The 14,174-nt window shown below is 38.7% G+C and overlaps 1 pseudogene; it reads right to left on the bottom strand.

Moving 5' to 3' along the window:
- Positions 1 to 3,180: 3,180 nt before the first annotated feature.
- Positions 3,181 to 13,061, bottom strand: LOC124501906 (cytoplasmic dynein 2 light intermediate chain 1-like; annotated as a pseudogene).
- Between the last annotated feature and the right edge of the window lie 1,113 nt (positions 13,062 to 14,174).

Raw genomic sequence — 14,174 nt, 5'->3', positions numbered from 1 at the left:
ATGGACATAGATAGGCATGGTTGTGCAGGTGAAAATACATGGTGGACAAAATGCTCCTCAAAAGAAAGGCCTGAATTCAAACCAACATGCGAGGATTAGGAACTGACTAATCATGGGCCATCCAAGTCCTCTTGACTGTCATATTTATTTTTCCTTTTGGCTGTTTACTAAATAGCCATCTTACACTATTTTCTCCACAGCTTGTTGGCACATTTCTTAATAGAAATAGAAGGAGGAAATAAGGTAAATGCCAACTAATCTGCTTTCTTTTGCTCCCCACATGATTTTGGTAAATTACCTGGCAGAACCAGAGTTAGATGTTAACCAGAATTAGAAAACTTAAAGTTAAGATTATATGAAGGCTTCTATTACCTATTCTAATATGCCTCTACTCACCAAAGCTTAAAATGTTGATGGGTTATTTGCAGTAGCATGAAATAAGACACCAACATGCTATTAAAAATTTGGCAATTTTATTTATTTTTTTTTAATTTTTTTTTCAACGTTTATTTATTTTTGGGACAGAGAGAGACAGAGCATGAACGGGGGAGGGGCAGAGAGAGAGGGAGACACAGAATCAGAAACAGGCTCCAGGCTCTGAGCCGTCAGCCCAGAGCCCGACGCGGGGCTCAAACTCACGGACCGCGAGATCGTGACCTGGCTGAAGTCGGACGCTTAACCGACTGCGCCACCCAGGCGCCCCAAAAATTTGGCAATTTTAAATGAACATACATACTCTTTACTCCTAGGTACTGTTTCACATATATAAAATGTGTGTACAAGGATATACAATGCAACTTTCCTATAATAACAAAAGGACTGAAATCAATAGAGTATTTATTTACTAAATAAATTGTACATTTGGGGCGCCTGGGTGGCTCAGTCGGTTGGGCGTCTGACTTCGGCTCAGGTCATGATCTCGCGGTCCGTGAGTTTGAGCCCTGCGTTGGGCTCTGTGCTGACAGCTCAGAGCCTGGAGCCTGTTTCAGATTCTGTGTCTCCCTCTCTCTCTGACCTTCCCCCATTCATGCTCTCTCTCTGTCTCAAAAAAATGAATAAACATTAAAAAAAATTAAAAATAAATAAAAATAAAAAAAATAAATGTACATTTATGGATGCAATAACACCCACTAATAAATGACTTAGTGATAAATCATATTATATTCACTCAACAGTATTCTTCACTACTGCTAAAAATAATGAGGCCTTCTACAGACACTGCTATGGAAAGGTCTCCAGGACATATCAAGTGAGAAAGCCAGGCATGGAGCAGTGTGTACAGAACATCTGTTAATATATGCACACTTATTCCCACTTTATGTTTGGTAATGTGTGGAATATCTCTGCAAGGATACAAAAGAAACTGGTCACTGGGTGTCTCCAGGGGAAGGGACTGGTGGCTAGAGTAAGTGAAGGAAACTTACCTCTCTCTCTTTGTTCCCCTGCAAATACATTATCTACTCAAAAAATTTTTTTTAATTTTAAAATTAAAAAGACGAGGGGCGCCTGGGTGGCGCAGTCGGTTAAGCGTCCGACTTCAGCCAGGTCACGATCTCGCGGTCCGTGAGTTCGAGCCCCGCGTCAGGCTCTGGGCTGATGGCTCGGAGCCTGGAGCCTGTTTCCGATTCTGTGTCTCCCTCTCTCTCTGCCCCTCCCCCGTTCATGCTCTGTCTCTCTCTGTCCCAAAAATAAATTAAAAAAAAAAAAAAAATTAAAAAGACGGGGGAGAGAGCATACCACGCCCAAAATGCTGCAGTCTTACCCTGAGGCACCTCCTCCACCAGGGACCGTGAGGCCTGTTCACCCAGTCATTTGATCTTTTGCGACTGATAACCCTCCTTGAAGCCACCACCTTTCTCACCTCATCTCAGCATGTGTTTAATAAATAAGCCAAATTTCTGGTTCCAGTTAAGATGGAATAAAAGTCCATTCCACCCTCTCTCTCCCACTGAACTCAACTAAAATCCCTAGATACAGCTACTCCATGCTTTGAGGATTTAAAAGTCACTGATCGCCAGAGGACTGGGAAAAGAAACCAAAACTCAAAGTATCATGAAATCAACAGAGAGTTTTCCTTTTTTCTTCTTCTGGGACTTCCTGGACTGAACTCAAAGGCAGCCCAAACCCAGAACTGTATACCAGGTGCAGACAGAAAGAGCTCCAAGACCTCCGTTTTTGGTGCAAAACAAAACAAAAAACAAAAACAACAACAGGAAAGGGAGCCCCTAAACGTCAAAAGAAATAGAGGAAATCCCGATTTTGTTCCTCTCTTTTGTTTGCTCCTGCTTTACCCCAAACAAATAGGCAGTGATGGCAATGACAACAGCAGCCGAATAGGAAAAGCTTTTCTCTGACCAGAGAAACTGCAATCCCAAGAGCAAAGAGGGTATCTCCATTCTCTTGTTTTCTTTCTCTAACCCCTTGCCATTTGGTTCTCAAGGAAATGTAGTTCCAGGAAGTTCAAAGCAGAGCAGAAAGCTAAAGTTTCAGCTTTTTGGTGAGAGGAGCAAAAAGGAGAATGCTTTGGACCTGGAAAGTTTGAGAGAACAGGAAGAGGAGGGAGCTCAATAAGGCTGGATGTGAACTCCAGGGCTCATCCCTAAGCTGCACATGGCATGTATCTGACCCTAAACACATACCAAAGGCTTTGACAACTCATCTATTAATAAATGGTATACGACTGCCCAGGTCTGAGAATGGCCACTGACTGGTACCCACATGGAACAGACACAAATAGCACTGCAAATACTTTGAAAATTCGACAGATACTGAACACCAGCCCATAGAAGACAGGTAAGTACTTATAGCCTGAACCTAACAAGACTGGTGGACTGCTCAAACAAGCAAACAGAAACATTCTCTATAAAATTTACACAAGACTCAAAGTCTCACAACATAATATTCAAAATACCCAAGATACAAATCCAAACTGATACAAAAAAATCTGAACATCTCACACAAGGGAAAAGACAATGAACAGACACCAACCCCAACATATAAAATTATCAAAGACTTTAAAGCAGCTATTATAATCATACACCAGGAAATAAAGGTAAACACTCTTGAAGTAAATGGAAACATAATCTCAACGAAGGAATAGAACATACACACATACACACAGGAACCAAATTGGGGGGAAAATTTTTTTTGTTTTACAGTTTTGTTTTCACTGAGGTTTTATTAAATTGCTATAATTTTCCAGTGAACAAGTTCATCTACATCAATTGAATTTCCAATCACACATAAGAATCTAAGGAAGTTGTTTGTGATGTTATTACCTTTAACTATGTATGGAACTAAGAATTCCGGGAATAATTCCACCAGCAACTCACTGGATGGTCCTTCTGCATATTACTCCATATTTTCTGTCTCATTTCAGAAGCTTCTTTAGAATTTGTCTTCCCCGGTTTCATCATCACTTTATCTACGTGGCTTTTTGTGGCTTGCAACACATTTTCCATGGTGGGCCAAAGGTCATTAGGTTTTGAAAGATCCAAAACAAGAACAATAGAAAACGTCCATAAAGTGTCACTTGTGATGAGTATGCTGATTAAGTCCTATAAGGAGGTTCCTCCACCTAGTTTCCAAAAGTGAGCAATATCTTTTGGTATATTATTCCCTTTTACTTTTCTTCCATATGTATATTCCAAAGCTAAGGTTGGTTTTAGTGGCTCATCCCTGTCAAGCCACCTCAGAATAATAGTAGCCTTTCCCTGGGTATCGTGGCTTGACCACCCTAGTGTTGTGGGCTCAGCATTGGGACCAGCCTAAAATCAGGAGACCCATGAGCTCCAAGGTGGGCCGGATTTTCAGGAAAAAATTATTTATTTTGAGAGAGAGAGAGAGAGAGAGCAAGTGCACATGAGCAGGGTAGGGGCAGAGAGAGAGAGAAAGAGAGAGAATCCCAAGCAGGCTCCATGCCATCAGCATGGAGCCCAACATGGGGCTTGATCTCACAAACTGTGAGATCATGACCTGAGCTGAAATCAAGAGTTGAACACTAAACCAACTGAGCCACCCAGGTACCCCCAAATAGAACATTTTAAATTAGAAAATACAATGACAGAAATTTTAAAATCTGCTGGGTGGGATCAAAAGTGGAACTAAGATGACAGAAGAGTCAGTGAACTTGAAGATGGAACCAACAAAAATTATCCAAGCTGAACAATACAGAAGACCTAACACTTAATCATCAAAGGCCCATAGGGAAAGGAGAAAGAGTGTGGTCCGGGAAAAATATTTGAAGAAATAATAGCCAAAAACTTCCCAAAGTTGGTAAAAGACATAAACTACATTCAAGAAACTCAGTGCATGGCAAATAGGATAAACTTAAAGACATTCTTGCCCAGTGAAAACTAAAACAAAGAAAAAAAATCTTGAAAATAATCATAAAAATTATGCATTACTTATACAGAAACAATAATGCGAATGATTCTGGATGTGTCATGGAGGACAGAAGGCAATGGAACAAGATTTTTAAGTGCTGGGAAAAAACAACTGTCAACCTAAAATTTTATATCCAGGGAAAATAGCCTTCAAAAATGATGAAGGAATGAATTCTCACATGAAGAAAACCAACAGAAGACATTACCAGCACATCTGCCAAAAGAAAAGCTAAGGGGAATTCTTCAGGAAGGGAAATGATACTTAAGGAGAACTTAGAATTTCCGGAATGCATTAAAACAGAAATGATAAATATCTGAGTAAATGTCATAGACATTTTTACTCCTCTTTAGTTCTTTAAAATATAAATGATGGTAAAAAGCAAAAATTAAACAATGTCTGATGGTGCTTTCAATGAATGTAGATGTAATACATATGACAATTACAACATAAAAGGAAGAGGGTAAAGAGGTAAATCTAATGGTGCTAAAGTTTCTACATTCCACTGTAAGTAGTTAATACCTATTCTAAGTAGAATGAATAAGTATGTATATTGTAATCCTCAGTCAAAACTAAAATAACTATACAAGATAGTAAAAAACTTAATAAGTAAACTAAAATAGAGTACTAAAAAAAATATTCAAATAATCCAAAAGAACAGAAGGGAAGTAAATACAAAACAGAAGGAGCAAACAAAATAAATAATAAAATGGCAGACTTGAATCGAAAGCAATAATTATGTTAAATGCAAATGGTCTAAACACATCAATTAGAAGAGAGATTGTCAGGGGCACCTGGGTGGCTCAGTTGGTTAAGCGTCCAACTCTTGGTTTCGGCTCAGGTCATGATCTCACAGTTCATTAGCTTGAGTACCATGTCGTGCTCTGCGCTGGCAGTGCAGAGCCTGCTTGGGATTCTCTCTCTCCCTCTCTCTCTGCCCCTCCCTCATGCTCTCTTTCTCTCTCAAAAAAAGAAAAAAGATGCTAAATGCAATATGAATTGGATTATGGGAACAGAAAAGGGACATTACTAGAAAATCTGGCGAAATCCAAATAAAATCCTGAGGTTACTTAATAGAGTACTCATACTAATGCTAATTTCTCAGTTTTGATAAATGTACTAAGGCTATATAAGAGGTTAATATTAGGGAAAGCTAAGTGAAGGGCACATAGGAACTCTGTACTACTTTTGAAACTTTTAATAATTTGAAATTATTTCAAAATTAAAAAATGTTTAAGAGAGGAAAATATATACATGAAAATATGATCAACAGGAATCTGGAGTGGCTATATTAATATCAGACAAAGTGGACTTCAAAGCAAGGAAAATTACCAGGAATGAAAGAACATGAAATAATGATAAAAGGGTCAATTCACTAAATGTATATACACCCAACAAAAGAGACTCAAAATATATGAAACAAAACTGATAGAACTAAGGGAAGAAATGGACAGATCTACAATTACAGTTGGAGATTTGAATCTTCCTTTCTCAGTAATCAACCGGACAACTAAATAAAAACCAATCAAGGATATCAAAACATAAAGTTGTATACCTTAAATATACACAATTCCTATTAGTCAATTATACTTCAAAAAACTAAAAAAAATAAAAAGGTAGAATATAATGTTTCAATTAAATAATCAAATCACCATTTTAGAAAAAGAGAGAGAGGAGGAAAAAAATTAAGGATACAGAAGAAATGAACAGCACCATCAATCAATTGATATAATTGACATTTATAGAACATTCCACCAAACAACAGCAGAATATACATTCTTTTCAAGTGCACATGGAACATTCACCAAGATAGACCATATCTTGGCTGGTAAAACAAATCTCAACAATTGTAGAAGTACTGAAATCATACAAAGTATGTTCTCTGACAATAATGGAATTAAACTAGAAATCAATGAATGAAAGACGCTGGACTACCTCACATCAACACACTTCCAAATAATTAACTGCTCAAAAAGGAAGTCTCAAGGGAAATAAAATTTCAACATACCAAAATTTGCAAAATATAGTCACAGCAGTGTTTACAGGGAAATTAGGGAAATTTATAGTATTAAAAACTTCTATTAGAAAAGAAAGTCTCAAACAATCTAAACTTCCATCTTAAAAAAAAAAAAAAAACAGAAGAGGGGTGGCCAGGTGGCTCAGTCGGTTAAGTGTCCGACTTTTGATTTTGGCTCAGGTCTTGATCTCATGTGAGATCAAGCCCCGAGTCGGGCTCTGCATTGGGCATGCAGCCTGCTTGGGATTCTCTCTCTTCCTCTCTCTGCCACACCTCCCCTTGCACTCTCTCTTTCTCAAAACAAAAACAAAAAAACTTATAAACAAACACAGAAGAGTAAATTAAAGCATACAGAAGGAAGAAAAGAAATATAAGAAAAACAATATAAACAGAAAACAATTTAAAGAAAAACAGTAGAGAAAAATCAATAAAATTAAAAGCTGGTTTTCTGGGGGCACCTGGGTGGTTCAGTTGGTTAAGTGTCCGACTTCGGCTCAGGTCATGATCTCACAGATCATGAGTTCAAGCCCCTCATCAGGCTCTGTGCTGACAGCTCAGAGCCTGGAGCCTACTTCAGATTCTGTGTCTCCCTCTGTCTCTGCCCCTCCTCAACTTGCACATGCTCATGAACACTCTCTCTCTCTCTCTCTCTAAAATAAACATTTTTTTAAAAAGCTGGTCCTTTGAATAGGTGGATAAAATTAATAAGCCTCTACTGAAAGAAAAAAAGAAAAGAATGAATACACAAAATTATCAGTATCAGGCAGGAAAGAAGGAATATCACTATAGACCCCCACACATTAAAAGGATAATAAGGGGGGGGTGCCTGTGTGGCTCAGTCAGTTGTGCATCTGACTTCGGCACAGGTCATGATCTCGCGATTTGTGAGTTCGAGCCCTGCTTCGGGCTTTGTGCTGATAGCTGGGAACCTGGAGCCTAATCCGGATTCTGTGTCTCCCTCTCTCTCTGCCCCTCCCCCACTTGTGCTCTGTCTCTGTCTCTCAAAAATGAATAAATGTAAAAAAAAAAATTTTTAAAGGGTAACAAGGGAACAGTACATGGAATGTACGTTAATTTCACCGACTTATATGAAATGAAACAATTCTTTCAAAGTCACAAAGTATCAAAATTCACCCCAAAAGAAATATACAACCTGAGTTGTCTTATATCTAATAAAGAAATCTAGGGGCGCCTGGGTGGCTCAGTCGGTTAAGCATCCGACTTCGGCTCAGGTCATGATCTCATGGTTCATGAGTTCAAGCCCCGCACTGGGCTCTGGGCTGACAGTTCAGGGTCTGGGGCCTGCTTCAGATTCTATGTCTCCCTCTCTCTGCCCCTCCCCGCACGCTGTCTCTCTCTCAAGTAAATAAACATTAAAAAAATTAAAAAAAAAAAAAGAAATCTAATTTGCAGTTAAAACCTTCACACACAAAAAAAATCCTAGGCACGAATGCCTTCACTAGAGAATCCTACCAAATACTTAAGAGAAGGAATTCTACACATTCTATGCCAAAAAATATCAACAGAAATACTTTCTAACTTATTTTGCAAGACCAGCACTATCCTGACACCAAAAACTAGACAAAGACAGCACAAGAAAAAAACAAAACTACGGACTGATAATATCCTCATGAACACAGATGTAAAACTCAACAAATTAGCAAATCAACATTATAGAAGAGTACCTCATCACAACCAAGTGATGTTTACCCTAAGAATGCAAGGCTGGTTCAATATTAAAAATCAATCAGTGTAATCTATTACATTAACAGATTAAAGAAGAAAAAAAAATCCTATGATCATATCAATTGATACAGAAAAAGCATTTGACAAAACTCAACATCCATTCCTGAAAAAACTCTCAGCAACTAGGAATAGAGGGGAACCAAGCCTTATAAAGAACACCTACAAAAACCAACAGCTACCATCATACTTAATGGTGAAAGACTAAATGCTTTTTCCCTAAGAACAGGAAGAAAGCATGAATATCTACTCTCACTACTCTCATTCAATATCCTACTGGAAGCCTGTAAAGTCTATAATAAGGGTGGAAGAGAGAAAGAAATAAAAAGCATATACATTAGAAAGGAAAAAATTAAGCTGTCACTATTCATAGATGACATAATTGTCTATATAAAAGTCCCCATAATCTATAAAAAGGCTTCTAGAGCTATTAAGTGAGTTTAACAAGGTTGTAGAATACAGATTCAACATAAAAAATTCATCATATTTCTATACCCTAAGAATGAATTAGAAATTGAAGTCTAGGGGCGCCTGGGTGGCGCAGTCGGTTAAGCGTCCGACTTCAGCCAGGTCACGATCTCGCGGTCCGTGAGTTCGAGCCCCGCGTCAGGCTCTGGGCTGATGGCTCAGAGCCTGGAGCCTGTTTCCGATTCTGTGTCTCCCTCTCTCTCTGCCCCTCCCCCGTTCATGCTCTGTCTCTCTCTGTCCCAAAAATAAATAAAAAATACGTTGAAAAAAAAAAATTAAAAAAAAAAAAAAAAGAAATTGAAGTCTAAAACAAAAACTTTAAAAATAGCTCAAGGGGCGCCTGGGTGGCGCAGTCGGTTAAGCGTCCGACTTCAGCCAGGTCACGATCTCGCGGTCCGGGAGTTCGAGCCCCGCGTCAGGCTCTGGGCTGATGGCTCAGAGCCTGGAGCCTATTTCCGATTCTGTGTCTCCCTCTCTCTCTGCTCCTCCCCCGTTCATGCTCTGTCTCTCTCTGTCCCAAAAATAAATAAACGTTGAAAAAAAAATTAAAAAAAAAAAAAAAATAAAAATAAAAATAGCTCAAAAAAATACTTAAGAATAAATCTAACAAAATAATGTGCAAATCTGTATGCTCAAAACAATAAAATGCTGATTAATCAAATGCAACCTAAATAGATGAAGATATACATCATGTTCATTGATTGGAATATACGATATAGTTAAGGTATCAACTCTCAACTTATCTACAGATTTAATGCAGTTCCAATCAAAATGCAAGCAGGAGTTTTTGCAACATATAGACCAACTGATTCTAAAATTGATATGGAAAGACCAAAGGATTAGAATAGCCAAAGCAATTTTGAATATCAGGTTTTTTTTTAATGTTTATTTATTTTTGAGACAGAGAGAGACAGAGCATGAACGGGGGAGGGGCAGAGAGAGAGGGAGACACAGAATCGGAAGCAGGCTCCAGGCTCTGAGCCATCAGCACAGAGCCCGACGCGGGGCTCGAACTCACGGACTGCAAGATCGTGACCTGAGCTGAAGTCGGACGCTTAACCGACTGCGCCACCCAGGCGCCCCTGCCAAAGCAATTTTGAAAAAAAGAAGAAGAAAGCTAGAAAGCTCACACCACACAATTGTCAGTCTTGCTATAAAGCTACAGTAGTCAGTTGGTATCAGTGAAAGGGACAGACACATAAATCAATGGAACAGAATAGAGAGTCTAGAAAAAGACCCACACAAATATAGCCAATTGACTTTTGACAAGGATGCAAAACAAATTCAATGGAAAAAGAATAGTCTTTCCAATAGCAATGGTGCGGGAATAACCACACATCTATCTGCAAAAAGTAAATAAAAATGAACCTGGGTCTAAATTTCATACCTTATACAAAAATTAACTCATATGGATCATAGACCTAAATGAAAAACGGGAAACTATAAAACTTTTAGAAGAAAGCAAAGAACATCTTTGTGTCATATATAAGAATTCTTATGTATGATCTCAAAAACACGATCCATAAAAGAAATAGACAAATTAGACTTAAAATTGAAAACTGTAGCTCTATAAAAGACACTGTTAAGAGAAGAAAAAGAAAAGCTACAAACTAGGAGAAAATATATCCAGGTAATTTATCCAATACAAGACTTTCTATCCAGGATAGAAGTAATTTTTTTAAACTCTCAAAACAAGAAACTCTCAAGCAAGAAAATAAATAATCCAATTTGTTTAAATGTGCAAAATGTCTGAACAGATGCTTCACCAAAGACACCAAGTGCAAATGAGGACCTGGAGTAAATGAACTTTCATACATTGCTGGTGGGAATACAAAATGGTATAACCACTCTACAAAATATAGTTTCATAGTTTCTTATAAAGGTAAACACACACTCACTATATTACCTAGCAATCTCACTCTTAGAGATATCTTTGAGAAATATGAATTGGGTTCAAAAACCTATACACGAATGTTTACAGTAGCGCTATTCACAATTGCTTGGAATTGGACACATCTCAAATCAAACACCGGTCATCAAATGAGTGGATAAACAAACTGTCACATAACCTACAGTAGGCTACTACTTAGCAATGAAAAAAATGAACTATTGATACACACAATATGGACAAATCTCCAAGGCACCATGTTAAGTGGAAGAAGCCAGTCTCAAAAGGCTATATACTGTAGTAGGTAGGATTCCATTTACATGACATTCCAGAAAAGGCAAAACCCTAGGAATGGGGAACCAATCAGTGGCTGGTAAGGATTATGGGTTAAGAAGAGTGTGACTACAAAGGGACAGCAGTGGGGAGACTTTCTGAGGTGATGGAACTGTTCAGTAGGCTGAATGCGGAGGTGGTTACATATATGAATCCAGACATGTGTTAAAACTCACAGAACTATATACCAAATTTGTTTCAACTGTACTTCTTGTAAACTTTAAAAATAACAATAGAAGAAAAAAATAACTAAAGCTGTTAAAAATGTTAAAAGGAAAAAATTATATTTGCTATACATGAGCAAGAACCTCAAAAACTTTTCAAATACTAGTTTAAGTTTATTTATTTATTTTGAGAGAGAGCGAGCAAGGGAAAGGCAGAGAAAGAGAGAGAAAAAGAGAGAGAATCCCAAGCAGGCTCTGCACTGTCAGTGAGGAGCCCGGTGGAGGGCTTGAACCCACAGACCACGAGATCATGACGTGAGCCAAAATCAAGAGTAGGATGCTTAATTGACTAAGCCACCCAGGTGCCCCAATATTAGTTCTATGGGACTTATTCTTGTGAAGGAAACAGGACCCTATTTGGTGACAGTACCCTAAGAGGAACACGTTGCCAAATAGGAAAAAAAGAACCCTGTTCATCCCAGGAGCACAGTGTATTAGTCCAAAGCCACAACTAGATCACAAGGGTTCTGGTACCTAAATTTTACACAAGAGATACCCTCTTGCCCAAAATGTAGACTAGTGCCCATACTCTGACCTCTACAGATCCACAGTAGATTTTTATAATAACCACCAAAAGTTGGCAGTCAGTTCCCACAAATAAGAGTTCTTACTAGGTTCTGTGAGTAAACCATGGAAGGAAAAACAAACAAACAAACAAACAAACAAACAAACAAACCTGGAAAGGCCGTGACAAGTCAACACCTATAAACAGAAGCAGTACCTAAAAGGAGCTGATGGGTCTGCAATCCTGGCTAGAAAAGTGGCACTGCTTTCTGGGGAGGATTTTTTTTTCTTGAGATTTTGCAATGGATTGCACTGAGTGATAAATATATTGTGCTTAAAAAACAAACAAAAACCCTTTCTTTTTTTTTTTTTTTAACATTTTTATTTATTTTTGGGACAGAGAGAGACAGAGCATGAACGGGGGAGGGGCAGAGAGAGAGGGAGACACAGAATCGGAAACAGGCTCCAGGCTCTGAGCCATCAGCCCAGAGCCTGACGCGGGGCTCGAACTCACGGACCGCGAGATCGTGACCTGGCTGAAGTCGGACGCTTAACCGACTGCGCCACCCAGGCGCCCCCAAAAACCCTTTCTCTGAGCACTATAGAGTTCAAGCAGGCACAGAAGTCACACTCCCCCAGAGGACCGCTAGGCCTCACTCACCACTGGAAAGCCGGAAGGCAGCCAGATAAGGAGTGGGAGGTGAAGTTGTGGCAGCTCCCACAACCCACAGGGGACAGTACAAACCAAAGACTTACTAATGGTCAGGAAGGAGCATGTGGCTAGGAACAAAACCTAGCAGCCCCCAAAGGTCAGGCTGGATGTAGTCTAATTAAAATGAAAGATGGAAAACACTCGGATCTAATTAATAACATGTCTTTGATATCCATACATAACACAAAATGTACTTATTTTCTTTGACCTATAAAACTTTCCAGCAATTTCTAATGCCAAGAGTCTATATTAAGATCTCAAAATGAAAGAAGTCTTACCCATCTGCACTCATGGCTGAACTTTTCTTATGAGTGAGGGGGAAAAAAAAGCTTATAAGGTAAGTGAAATAGTCACATGGTTGTTTACTTTGCTTCCCACTACACTTAATCATTCGTTTTGTGCCTTTCTTGGGTCTTACATACCCCTCCACTTCCTTTTCTAGAGATGTGGAAGAACTATTACAAAAGAAAGTGAAATAAAATAAAAATCTGTAAATCTACCAACACATTACTTGCTCTACAACAGCTAGATTAATAAAACAGGTTGCCAGCATTCAGTGAAGAGGTCTTTATGGACTTTCCTCATCCCGGACTGGCTTTTGTTTAACTTAATCACTTGCTTTGAGCAGTCAAACCAGGAAACAGGTACTAACTTACACTGTGATTGCACAGGGAACCTCCTGATGGGATTACTTACTGTAAGGATGCTTTGCATCCCTAAAAAGAGGGCTAAATGTACTAACATCGTGTACATGAACTCTGTCTGCTCTACTGGTTCCACACAAACCATGGGGACTTCTGCCAACTGTCTGAGTGCAAACTGTGGCAAATGTTAATGGAATTTGCAAGAACTCAGTAATTGTAGTGGCGAGAAGGAAAATAATATTAACAAATTAAATGAAAAATTTTATTGCATTAAATTGCTTTCCTCTTACATGTATGCCGTTATTTTCCATGCACATATTCTAATGTTCCAATCACCCTTTGTTTTTTTCTTATTCAAAGATCTTTGCTGAATACGAAAGGCTAGAACAGAACCTAAGCTTCCTGAGCACATCCTTTGCTCTGAAGTTGCATGGTAGGGCCCACTGGCCACTGTCTGGTACCCTAGATACACCAACGACGTTTCTGCAAGTCAAGTCTGACATTTTGTATCCACAGCCCAAGATTCAATACCTGAAATAAAAAGAAACACCACTGGCTGATAAAGTCTCTTTCCCTCTGCTTTTACCTATTAGAATCCTTTCAGTTGCAACCTTTAATTAAGCCTGCAGTTTCAAATGGTTTTCATGAAGCACACAGAACATAAGCAAATGATCAAAGAAAGAAAGACACTGAGTGTCAGTAAGGATAAAACAGCCATCCCCCAGGTCTATGAAAAGGTGCATAATTCTTATTTCTTTACATGCGAAACTAAAGGTTAGTTGAGAATATCAAGGAAAAAGACCACATGTTAAATTCTGCTTATAAATGGACAGAATTTAACACTCCAAAATTAGAAAAGGACAGAGATCTACAAAGGTTAAGTAATCTTTATCAGTGAGCGAGCATGGAGAATAAAGAAGTGGGGACACTTAAGTTTCCTTTAAAGAAAACTTTAAAAGCTCAAGGCGGGGAGGAGGTGGGTGGGGTGAGGAGCAGGCAAAACTCTCTACAGAGAAAGGATTAAAAATTAGAAATAGGGGCACCTGGCTGGCTCAGGCAGAAGAGAATCTGACTCCCAGGGTCCTGAGTTCAAGCCCTACACTGGGTGTAGAGTTTACTTAAATAAATAAATAAATAAATAAATAAATAAATAAATAAATAAGAAATAAGGATAGCTTGCTAACCAACATGCTCTGGACTAGACTGCCAACATATATTATAGAACATACTTCCCTAAATGTTCTAATTAGAAGACTCT

This window comes from Lynx rufus, unplaced genomic scaffold (assembly GCF_022079265.1).
Source record: "Lynx rufus isolate CCGP_SWC_20201006 ecotype Redwood Valley unplaced genomic scaffold, mLynRuf1.p SCAF_7, whole genome shotgun sequence".
Lineage (NCBI taxonomy): Eukaryota > Metazoa > Chordata > Mammalia > Carnivora > Felidae > Lynx > Lynx rufus.
This window is presented reverse-complemented; position numbering and strand designations above follow the sequence as displayed.